The following is a 12,484-nucleotide window of genomic DNA, read 5'->3' as shown; positions in this document are numbered from 1 at the left end:
GGCCAGAGGCTGGCTGCTGAGAAGCGCCAGAAGCTAAAAGTGCTTGCTGTCAGATGGGGGACCTGAGCTGAGCCTACTGCAAGAAGCTGCTAAAAGATCTATGGCTTCCAAAGCAGCAGAAGCAAAAGAGAGAACATGGGGGAAACAGCCAGTGTTTATGCAGCACTATCTACGTGCTAAGCTCTGTTCTTCAAACTTGACATATGGTAGCTCATTTAATCCTTCCCGTACCCTATGAGGTAGATGCTATTATTACCCCATTTTATAGACAAGGTAACTGAGACATAGAAAGTTTAAGTTACTTGCCCAGTGTCATACAGCTGGTAGGTAGAAAAGCCAGCATTCATATCTGGCCCAAGAGATCCTCCTCTTAATCACCATGCTGTGCTACTTGAAGGCAGGTAAGTAGAGAAAGAAAGAGAGGCAAGCAAGGAAATGGATGGTGCAGGAGACACACACGAGACACCAGAGGCTTGCCCTGAGTCAGACAGCTGTAAACAGCAGAGCTGGGATTGAAGCCCAATTTTTTTTTCCTGATTCTATCACACCAAAATGACCTCAGAAGAAAATCAAAGCCCGTTGAAGGAAAGAATCAATCAACCTTCAGAACAGTCTTGCCCAACTTCCAATTATTATCTGTCCCTATCCTGAGACAAATTAGTCATACAGGACCAGGCTGTGGTGAGGTAAGGCCGGAAGAGCAAAGTCTTCAGCCACATCACAGGCCACCTGACCCCACAGGCTTGGCTGCCAAATGAAAAACAGGGCATGGACCAGATCAAAGATCCTAAACTGGCAGCCCATGGGGCAGTGTTGCATTCAGCTGGCATTTAAAAAAATTAATTTATTCACTGCCATATTATTAACACCAGGAGATTTCAGATAGAAATCTAGATTTCTGGTTTCTCTTGGAAATAAAATCAGAAGATTTGGCAACACAGGGCCAGCATTCTCACACGGCAACAACGGACAGAGCTGAGCAGGGCTGCCCCCTTCAGACCCAGCAAGCTCTCTCCAGGTGGCCACAGTCGTCACCACTCCCCATTAGTGGGGTCCTCAACACTGACCCCTGGCCCGCTTTAATAATTTACGGTACCTGAATGGTCCCCATAAGCATCTGAATATGCAACCTTTGGAGAAAAGCATCTAAGGTCCCTTCTAGCCCTGAAAAGGTCTGTGTTGACTGAATATTTGAAAAATATACAATCAATATATATATAAATAAAAAATTCCTAGAAAAAATGATGGAAAGGCAGAGTGGCAAAGCTGATAGGTAACAGGATGTAGTGCCTTTTATTTATTGATATTTTCGTTGAGGTTTATTTATACCTTAACTCTTTCCACAAACTATTTGAGACAGCTTCAAGAAAACACCCTTACTGAATCTATATGCATAGGGAAAGATATGGAAATGTGTAAGACTGCTGACTGCTTTCTGATAGTAAGTGTCCCCTTCATCCTTAGTAGCAGAAACCTGGGAAGTGTGTCCAGCCGAAAAAAACTACATACCCCGGCTTCCCTTAGCTAGGTGAGTCCATGTAACTAAATTCTGGTCAGCTCTGGAGGGGCAGATCTAATTTTTGGGAGAGCTCCTTAGAGGGCAGGGAGTTCACCCTTTGTCTGCCCTTTTCCCTTCTTGCATCCCTGGAATGCAGAAAACATGGCTGCGACTCTAACAGCCCTCTTGGGCCATGAAGTGACCTTGAGGTCTCTCTAGGAGCCCCATTAAGATGACAGCAGGGCAGAGAGACAGAAATCTGAATTCCTGACAACTTAATGGAGCCACCATATCAGATCTAGACTGCCTATCTCAGGACTTCTTTTACATGAGAGAATGAACAGTTGAAGCCACTATGACTTCTAGACTGTTTTACTTGGCAATTTCTAAAGATATAAAAGGAGAACTATAGATTCAAATCTTTGTGAATGCTAAAATCACTGGGTTATAAGAGTAGTGGCGACTTTTTTTTCTATTTCCCAAAATTCATAATGACTACAAACATTTTTATTATTAGAACAAAGCTTTAAAATAGCAACTAAGAAAATCTAAGGAGAAATTTTAAAACACTGGAAAGGAAAATATGTCAACATACCCAACAATTATGTACGTGATAAAGCTTTAATGCATGTGATTATGCTTTAATTAATTTATCTGAGCTTTCTGACTGTCAGGGGGAAAAGGGAAACCCAGTCAGACCTATGGTTCCCAAAATGGAAAGAGAGCTAACATGCATTGTGCTCTTATGCCCAGTGGCATAAGAGATACTCAGTGGAAACAGGGCTTATCTGGCACAGAATTATTTTTTTAAAAAATGTGGGACTTTATGTAAGGGGACCTTGAGTGATGTGACAGACAATGTCCTCCCACAACTTTTTTTAAATAGCAAATGCAGTAGAGAATTAATTTCCTCAACCCTCGAAAAATGCCAAGGTTTTAAAATTCAATTCAATTCAGGGAAGGCAATTCTATGAGAGATTTATAATTATTGTGGTCCAACAACACAGCCTCCATCCAAGGTTTCAACTTGAAGTCCTGAGGAACAGGTCAGTTCTGCATGTCCCTGGGGATACTCCCTGGAGTTTCAGCAGGCTTAATTAAGTACCTGACTACCTCCTGTGCACCTAGCTGGTATTTCTGGTGGAAAACCTTCTGGTGAAGGTTGGCAGTTAAGTAAATTCTCATTTTAACCAGGGAGAAAAGAAATTTATGTTAAGGCTATCTGTACTTTAGAAGCTTAGATAAAAATCAGTCCAGGAAAAAAAAATTAAGCAAGGAAGGCCTAACGGAGCAGCTAGATCTAGAACCCAGCCTTAGTGAATGAAGTACAGTTGCTCCTCGTTAACTGCAGATTCAACCAACCACAGATGAAAATTTTTGGAAAAAAAAGGCAACAATAAGGTCAGGTGCGGTGGCTCACGCCTGTAATCCTAGCACTTTGGGAGGCCGAGGCGGGTGGATCACTTGAGACCAGGAGTTCGAGATGAGCCTGGCCAATATGGGGAGATCCCATCTCTACCAAAAATACAAAAAAAAATAGCCAGGTATGGTGGCACATGCCTGTAATCCCAGGCTGAGGCAGGAGAATTGCTTGAACCTGAGAGGCGTAGGGTGCCACCACCACACTCCACCCTGGGTGACAGAGTGAGAGTCCGTCTTAAAAAAAAAAAAAAAAAAAAAGTAAGAGAAAAGATAACATAAAAAGAAAAAAAATTTAAATAAAAGCAATACAGTATTTAAATTATTTACATCATTTACTTTGTAATAGGTATTATAAGTAATCTAGAGATGATTTAATGTATATAGGAGGATATGCATAGGTTATATGCAAATACTATGCCATTTTATATCAGACTTGATCATCTGTGGGTTTGGTATCTGCAGGGGACCTGGAACTATTTCCCCAAGGATATACAGGAACAACTGTATAAAATGTAGAAGCACGTGTAAGTATAAGTGTGTGCATGTACAGTGCATATACATAGGTATTAAATGAGATAAGTAATTTTAGAAGAAAAATTTTCACATTCACTTTATCTTGCTGCATTTTGTTTCATGGTATTCTTTTTTCCCAAGTCTGACTTGTCACTAAATATTAATATTCTGAACTTGTTCTAGATACAGCAAACTCCGATTCCATTGTATTATTTTGTGTGGCCCTCCCCACTTTCCAGGCAGGTGAAATCCAGTTAAAATGAACATCAGCAGCCTAGATAGGGAAAAGAAGTCACACAGAACAGCTGGAGGGCTGGGTATGTCACAGATGAAAAGGAATCGTCTCCCTACCCCCACCCCAAACCCAGCTCCACCTCCATGATGGGCTGGGCTTCCTGTGTCCCTGCGGCAATCCCTTCTCTGCCGGCTAGCCCACACCTCCCCTGCCATTTTATGAATGGGATTTAGGTGCCGTAAATGGTAGTCAGAATTCCATTTATAGTCTGCATTAACAAAGGAAACCAAGGTGTTGCCAAATGCCCAACATATAGTCACTAAAGGAACTCCCAGTGTGGCCCCGGTCTCTAAGACAAGCTTGACTGGTATCTCCACCAGAGGTGAAGGCCTGAGCTGTGTCTCCCACGCCTCTTTCTGCTCTCTCCTGGCTAAGAGCATTATTTTCAGATGGAGGCACAGATAGAGTGAGAAACTGCCGCTGCACTGGGAAAAGTTCCAGTCTGGGGGCTCTGAGACCTGGGTCCTAGTGTCTGCTCTGCCCTTTCCTGGCTGATGACCTTGAATCAAGGCACTTAACCTTTTTGGGCCCTAAAGGCCCCATCTGTAAAATGAGAAGGTTAGATTAGAAGTAGATGATGCCAAAGGTCTCTTTCAGCTAGAAATGTCTGAGATTCTAGGGATAGAACTGCGGTCCTCGGCTAAAGAGCACAGGAAAAAACTATCGCTGTACTTTGTAACGGAAAACGGCCATTTTCCAGCCTACCTCATAGATGATTACACAGTAAAATTCATAAGAACTAACAACCCTCAGGGCCTTTGTTCTTTCTTCAAATAAATTAAACAGTTATATATTTTCTTTCTGCTGTGCCAATAATTTCATCATATTCATTCCACCTGCGTGGGATCGTGACGCTTTCAGCCTTGGAACAACAATATTCACTGACAGGACACAACTTACAGTGCGGAAAGCACGAACAAATGGAGCAGAGAGATCTCAAACAAAGGAAACCCATTTTCTGGTGTAGCAAGTTGAATAGGGACCCTCCCCCCAAAATTCATGTCCATCTGAAACCAGTGAATGTGACAGTATTTGGAATTGGGTCTTTGCAAATGTAATCAAGTTAAGATGGGGTCGTATTTGTTGGAGGGAGTCCTAACCCCATGACTGGTGTCCTTGGAAGAAGTGAAATCTGGATACAAAGACACAGATACACAGGGGAGGAGTCCACGTGAAGATGGAAGTGGAGACTGGAGCCACGTATCTACAGCAAGCCATGCCAAGGATGGCTGGCAACAATCAGAAGAGGAGACAGGCAGGGAATAGTCTTGCCTTCAGAGCCTAAGGAAGGAACCAACCTTGTAAAACCTGTTTTCAAACTTCTAGCTTCTAGAATGGTGAGAGAATATGCCCAAATTACCTCTCATGACTCAGGAGTTCCACGCTCCTGTCCTTAGTGGCTGAAGGGACCATTTGCCACTTCCTTCTGAAAGGCCCCTTGTTACTCAGACACGCTCCAATCAATTCAGATGATAGCTAACTGACATGAGCACCCACAGATGACTTGTTAACATAATACAAATTGCATTCTGTGAATAAATACTTATTGGCTTGGCTTCTTTGCCTCTGTGATTCAGCTATCAGAACCATCCTTTCCTTTCCTCTTAGCTATCAGCAAAGTGAGGGAGCTCAGAGGACACAGACATCTGGGGGAGGGGGAGATCTCTCTTCCTTGCAACTCTCAAGGACCTAACATAACAAGCTTTGATACTTATGGGTCCTAAGGCAAATACCTCTCAAGGAAAACCAAACCAAACTCCTAAAGGATTTCTCTGTTCCAATTCCATCTGGTTGAAGACGTAAATTTCATTTAGGGTCCAGTCCTGCAGTGACACAGCCAGTGCCAAATCCAGCTACAGTGTTTGTCCTGGGGCAAGTTCCTTAATCCCTCTGAACACCATCTGTAAACTGAACATGTTAATACATAAAGAGCATTTTAAAACAATGCCGGCATACAGTACTATCGTATTTTTAATATTTTGGGGCACTACCGCAAAATATTCGCTATTACCATCTCCACTATTAAACTTTCCTCCATTTTGCCTCAGTAAACAACCTAAGTTGCTTACTTAGGTCGACAGAAACGACCACAAAACATACTCCTTCCTAACTGACACACAAGTCTCATTAGCAATGAACTCACTAGCTGATTGACTGCTCGGGCCTCCTCCAATGAGTCTAAAATTAATCCCAGGACATACTCTTCTTGATTCTTCTAAAATGGAGTAACTCAGTAAACAACCTAAGTTGCTTACTGTGGTCGACAGAAACGACCACAAAACATACTCCTTCCTAACTGACACACAAGTCTCATTAGCAATGAACTCACTAGCTGATTGACTGCTCGGGCCTCCTCCAATGAGTTTAAAATTAATCCCAGGACATACTCTTCTTGATTCTTCTAAAATGGAACCGTATCTTCTAAAATGGAACCATGTTAGACTTAATAAATCACTGGATACTAAGTGGTGATCATTATGTCCCATAAACAGTTCCAAGATGCATTATTCTTGTTTTCTGTGCTAAAATGCATCCTTGGCAGTGCACAGCCGGAACCCCTCCTCCTGACACCACCCCTCTCCTGCTGAGGGGCTTCTCCTGCCCATGGAAAGGCTACCCATTCTTCCCTGTAGGTAAAAATCCCCTCTTGCCTAGCCTGGCTCTCCCAGCAAACTGTAATGCCCTGAGATAAACCTTTGTCCCCCAAGGTACCCTGTGAGGGTGTCAGGAGAAGGATAGCAGAAGGCCACAGCACACCGCCCCAAAAACATGGTCTGTTTCCATCCCATGTCATTCTGATTTTTCAGCATCTTTGGTGGCAACTTAGATAAAAGTACAACCCCATCTTAACTTGATTACATCTGCAAAGACCCAATTTCCAAATAAGGTCCCATTCACTGGTTTCAGATGGACATAAATTTTGGAGGGTCACTATTGAACTTGCTACACCAGATAAAAGTGGTCAACCTTAAATGTGGGCAACATGATACCCTTGGAGAGAAAGTAAGGAGGAAATGGGCCACCTTCTCCCCACTTTATCTGCCATTTAACTAAAGAAGTCAGAGCCCTCATTGGGGGAAAAAAGCCATTCTGCAGGGACAAGAACAAGCCCAGATGATTTTGGGGAGAAGGCCCAGCCATCCCCGTCTGAGTTGTGCCTTTGTGTCCTCTGAGTCGTTCACTGCCATGGGATAGGAGAGCCTCAGAACATAGCCAGGAGGCTTCAGGAACTGCACAGCCCTGGCGACCGGGCCCTGTTCTCACTCTAGGTAAGGTCTAATGAGGTGAGTGAGCACCTTAGCCAGCAGCTCACAGACCCACCTTTCAGCGAATCAGTGTTGGTCTAGGCCCGCACGTCCTCCCACAGAGGGTTCTGTGGAATGGAGTCTTCACGGTGCTCAAATACTTTGGGTTTGTTTGTTTTTGAGACGGAGTTTTGTTCTTGTTGCCCAACCTGGAGTGCAATGGCACAATCTCGGGTCACTGCAACCTCTGCCTCCTGGGTTCAAGCCTCCGGAGTAGCTGGGATTACAGGCACTCGCCACCACGCCCAGCTAATTTTTTGTATTTTTAGTAGAAACGGGGTTTCACCATGTTAGCCAGGCTGGTCTCGAACTCCTGACCTCAGGTGATCCACCTGCCTCGGCCTCCCAAAGTGCTGAAATTACAGGCGTGAGCCACCGCGCCTGGCCAATACACTGGGTTTTAAAAGACCACCTCTTGGCTGGGCACAGTGGCTTACATCTATAATCCTAGCCATTTGGGAGGCCAAGGAGGGCGGATTGCTTGAGCCCAGGAGTTCAAGACTAGCCTGTGTGACGTGGAGAAACTCTGTCTCTATTGTTTAAAAGAAAAACAAAAAAGACCTCCTGTCACCACCACCACCTCAAGCCAGAAGGGATGGGAAAGCCCTGGAAACAATAGGGCCAATCCTGTTTTCCAGAGATGCTGAGAAACACTGATTTTTGAACGTTAACTAACTCAAGCCAGGGACTGCCCTGAAAGGGCGGGAGTGGGTTACCAGAACAAGGAAGGATAAAGCCCCTGGTTGATTCAGTCCATCTCTCACAAACCAGGTCCTACAAGGTGAAGGGATCATCAAGTCACACACAATTTAGTAGAAGAGAATTGGAGGGATTGACAGATAATTAAATGTATTTACGGCAAGGTTGCCCTCTGTTGTATTCAAGATAAGACCTTGAAATTGTCTTTCTGTGCAAACCTACTCATGTGATAACAGCTTTATTTAGCCATATTTCTTCCACGAAGTCATAAGGTCACACACTCAATCTGCTGGAATTTCAGAAAATAGTCTACAAGTTCTCAGGGGGAGTAAAGTTACCCAATGCAGGAAAACGTGAACCTCACATTTAAATGTCAGGAATGGCTACTAACCCATGAGCTTCCACAAAGAAAGTTACCAAACGGGAAATGTCTGAAGACCGAGTCACCAGTTAAACAGGAACATTTAATCGGGCACTTTTACGTGCCCTTACTAAAATACTGAGTGGAAGCTGGCCTCTCCCACTAGCAAATAACCCTGCTGAAAGAATAGTACTGTCTACGAGAGAACGAATGGGTAAAGCACTTAGTAAAATCACAGGCAAAATTGTTTTCTCTTTCACTGAGAAACCATGAATCCATACCTGAGAACAAACAAACAAATCTTATGCCAGGTGTTTCCTCTAGGGAGGTTCTAGATTTTTCTAAGAGAACAGGCATTTGAATTGTGAGATTTATCCTAAACATATTTTTAAAAATCTATACCATAATTAAATTCTGTAATATCAAAAGCAAAATTGCAGTTTACCAGAACCCAAAGAGCTCAAGTGCCTAGTTTACCGGAATTTTTAAGAGAAGGATACAACTGAAGAAGAGGGCATCTCCAGATTGATTGTCCTGGGCGCCATACAGATGCCACCCACTCTTCTATGTCTGGAAATAAGCTTCCAGAAGGAGGAAATGGAGATGGGGGTGGGAGGGCAAGACCCAGTGCCTGGCACAGCCGTTGCCTGAAGAACCACTCACCCCATGGAACTCCCTAAGGCAGGCAAAGAAGAAAGTTTCACCCAGACCTGCAACAGAAAAGGACTTACGGCTACTCTCAGTTAATGAGAAAATAAAAATAACTGGGACTCCCCGTTCCTGAGCGTTCTGGTTTCCCAACGCTGACTGGGAGCAGACAAGGCTCCCAGTGCCCCCAGTACTTGGCTAATACACACTGTGGGGCCCGTGATGAGAGCATTAACACGTGCAGCCCATTATCACTCTAACAGTCTTGCATTTCACCATGGCAGGCATCTGTGAGGAAACCTGACCAATGACCAATGGGCCAAGCCCCTCTCCTTCCCTGCCAATTCAGCAGGGATGAGAACAAGCCCAGATGATTTTGCCAAAGGAGAGACTTGCTCGGCCCACTCACCCCAGCTGGGCAGAGCTGAGGTCACTCACCCATCCATCTCTTTCAGCTGTGTGGCTCTCTGATGCTGAATTCTGCCACCTGGGAGCAACAGCGCCCCTCAGGGCTCGGCCACCAGACCCTGTTACACAGGGAGAGACAGCAGAAAAAGCTCTGTGCTCCTTGCCCTCCAAGACCAAGAGAAGGTTCTGGGGGCAACAGTACATGGTGTGCACAGCATTTTGAGGCATGCTTTACTTATTTCTGTTTTATAAATACCTTGGACGCTGTGAGTAGAAACAGGATCTCCTGCCAGTTTAGAGCAGAAGGCCTGAAGGTCACATGGATTCCTTTGTGACCAAGTCTTAGGAGACAAATGCTACCAGCTAAATCCAGATAAATATGAAGGACTGATCTGTGCCTGAAATGAAGAAGGGATATTGTGAGATAGGCACCTATCTGGTGCTGAACTTGCCAGCCCAACACTAGGCCTCCAGGGAGCCCTGCCCAGCTTCCGCCATCAGTCCTGCTGATTATGAGAGCTAAAGAGCTTTGCCCCCGACTTGTAGGTCACAACCCAAGTGGAAAGCCCAGAGATTCTGGATTCTGGATGTCAGAGGAGGGAGAGGATCCCATTTGTGTCTCTACACTACTTGTCTCCAGTGGCATCTGGAGTTATTCCAACCCCTACCCCCTCTGAACATTCTGTGCTATACAGCTCTGGGCAGGTCACTTGCACTTTTGGAGGATTTTGAGGCCTAGCTTAAGAGTCCATGTGATATAACTGAATGACACAGGGGCAAAGGTTTTGGAAGCAGGGGACCTGCATTTGATTCCAGATTCTGCCAAGTGACTTTGGGTGAATTATCTAAACATTATGAAGATTCGTTTTTTCTTCTATAAAATGGGGGAAGGGAGGTTACATTACACGTTACTGAAGGAAAGAAGTTGATGAAATTCTGTAGGCTAAAAAAAATGACTTATAATGATAAAATATGCACAGATATCCTCAAGATAAGGTCGTAAAATGCTTTCAGCTCTTTAGCAGAAAGCTGCTTTATTAAATATTTCAAGATTAGAAAAATGTTAGTTTTAAAGCAACTGCTAAGGAATTGTAACACATGAGGAGAATGAGAATTGGTCCCCAAGTAGTCCTGAGCTTTGCTTTATCACATCGTTGCATTGAGGATACTGAATTATCTAAAAATTAAAAACTCAAAAAGAAGCCCTCTGGGTTGATGTATTTTAGGGTCTTAGCTCAGTGGATTGCTTTTTCAAGTAAAGAGACAGAAGTAAGTTCATGCCCTCAAATGTTCCTCTCTCCCGTCCGTCCACCACAAACACTCCACCGTTGTTCCAAGCCTCACTCCTCCTGCCTCCCACTCCGGAAGTAAGTTTTCTCAGCCTTCTTCAAAGCCCAAGGGCAATCCCACCTGCCACCCCTAGCCTACCAGCAGCCTTCTTCCTTTGGTTTTTGTGCAAACATTGCCTGTATCAGGCAGGCATTTGTTCCGAGTCCACCTCTAGTCCACCTAAAAAATACCCTACACTACAGAGCAGGAGCGCCCCACATGAAGCAGATAGCTACGCCACTCACTCCTCAGGAGCTCTTCCTCCGCTGGGCTTTCCCAATACATTTGTCTTGCCTCCTCATCAGTTTCCTGGGAGGCAAGGAACTGGCCATCAAGGAAGATGGTTTCATAAAAAATGGCAGAAATATTTCTCTGAGATTAGGAAAGAAAATTACCCCACTTACCAAAAATTAATTCACTGGCATAAGTAGGGAGCACCCTCGTGGATAAAGCAGTGGCTTGCAAATGAAGAGGATAGAACCTGCGAAAAGGCATCAATACCACTGGGAGGGATGTTTTGCAAACTACGCCCTCCTGACATTCCACCTCACTCCCCATAGGGACGAAGACATCACTCTAACCTCTGTGGGGGCTATGAAAGAAGTATGATACACAGCATCCATAAAACAATTGGAAAATAGTACAACAAATCTGTATATAATGAAGTACTAAACTCTGAAGTACCAACTATAAATACTAGAGGAGTTCAAACAAAGGAGGCAGAAAGAAGAAGGAGGTGGACTCAAAGCTGGGAACCTCCGGAAGAGATGGAACAGAAGAGAAGGTGAGAAGGAGGGGTGGATGCAGACGTCAGGCTGGGCTCACAGTTGAGCCAAGGCCCAAGAATGCTGGGCGGTCAGGAAATGGGCAGACGGACAAGAGGGATGTGTTTTGGAGCAGTGGCAGTGAGTCATTATGGAATGAAGCTTCAGTGCTTTACTTACAAGGCGAATTCCAGACATCAGCCTGGAAAATGATGCCACACAGGTGCTGCCTCGGCTGTGCGCATAGGGCTGTGCACTGTTGTTCATGTGAGGGGCTGAAGTGAGGCCATAGGTGTGAGAAGCATTTACTTGGCTACAAGTAACCTGACCCATGGCGATGTTGGACAAGCACTGAAGTTCACCATTTGAGCCCCACTGCAAGCCCTTGATGGCATCTAACTAGTTTTGTACAACCTGCTGAACCATACAAGGATATTCACCGGGGCCCCATCCCCTCCAGGCCCTAAAAATCATACTATTTCTCACCTTCACACTATGTAACCACCCTTTATAACTAGAACATTTGCTAGCCTCTTCTCTACATAAAAGTGATGATTCATATCTCTTTCATCTCTGTTGGGGGTTCTGATCTATATACTTGTAATTCAATCCTCATGTTTAAATTCTACACAAATTTAAATTTAGGGTGTTGAGTGCATAGTGGACACTGTAAATATTTACTAATTGACTAAGTCTGTGTGTGGCATTAACCTAAAGCATCATCATTGTGGTTCTCTGAACAGTAGTTTCTTACTAGATTATTACATTAGGCGGAGAGGTACAGGCCTTTATGAGCAATTGCCACGCCACTGTACATCAGGAGAGAAAGCTCACTGTGGCCTGGGCTGTCAGCAGCTTTTGGATATTTAAAGAACATCTCAAAGTTCAAGCAAATAATTATCCATCCAAAAATGAGAGTTTTCACTTGCCACTGCTCAGAGGAGTTACCGTCCCAAGGCATATTTCTTTCACACTTTCCCCATTTGTCTCAAGAACATCTCACTGGGCTCAAAGATCTACTCCAGAAACTGCTGTCTCACAAATAAAGAAATATATTCAAAGCTAAAACAGGATGTTGGAGGCAGCAGAAGAAAGGAAAGGCCCGCAAATAGAAGGTAGATGGAAATCTACTCATTGATTGTTGACATTCAGTTAAATACTGAAATACCATTAGAAGACTCATGATTTCTGCTATTCTCTCCAAAACGTACAATGCAACAAAATTGTCTATGGTATTTTCCA

General features: G+C 44.2%; 1 protein-coding gene across 8 annotated transcripts in view; it reads right to left on the bottom strand.

Annotated features, from left to right (window-relative positions):
* ABHD2 (abhydrolase domain containing 2, acylglycerol lipase) overlaps window positions 1-12,484 on the bottom strand; it is a 115,599-nt gene that overhangs the window by 89,468 nt on the left and 13,647 nt on the right. For 2 of the 8 annotated variants that reach the window (XM_054450348.1, XM_054450343.1), the window contains exon 2: window positions 5,462-5,636. The exons of 2 other annotated variants lie outside the window; for them this stretch is intronic. The gene's annotated coding sequence lies outside the window, so the exon portion shown is untranslated. Of the gene's footprint in view, window positions 1-5,461; window positions 5,637-6,057; window positions 6,150-9,405; window positions 9,548-10,882; window positions 11,066-12,484 lie in introns of those variants that run through there. 4 more of the 8 variants (XM_054450346.2, XM_054450347.1, XM_054450345.2 and 1 more) reach the window with 4 other exon arrangements.

This window comes from Pongo pygmaeus, chromosome 16 (assembly GCF_028885625.2).
Source record: "Pongo pygmaeus isolate AG05252 chromosome 16, NHGRI_mPonPyg2-v2.0_pri, whole genome shotgun sequence".
Taxonomy (NCBI): domain Eukaryota; kingdom Metazoa; phylum Chordata; class Mammalia; order Primates; family Hominidae; genus Pongo; species Pongo pygmaeus.
The sequence above is the reverse complement of the archived record's forward strand: the minus strand, read 5'-3'. Positions and strand labels throughout refer to the sequence as shown.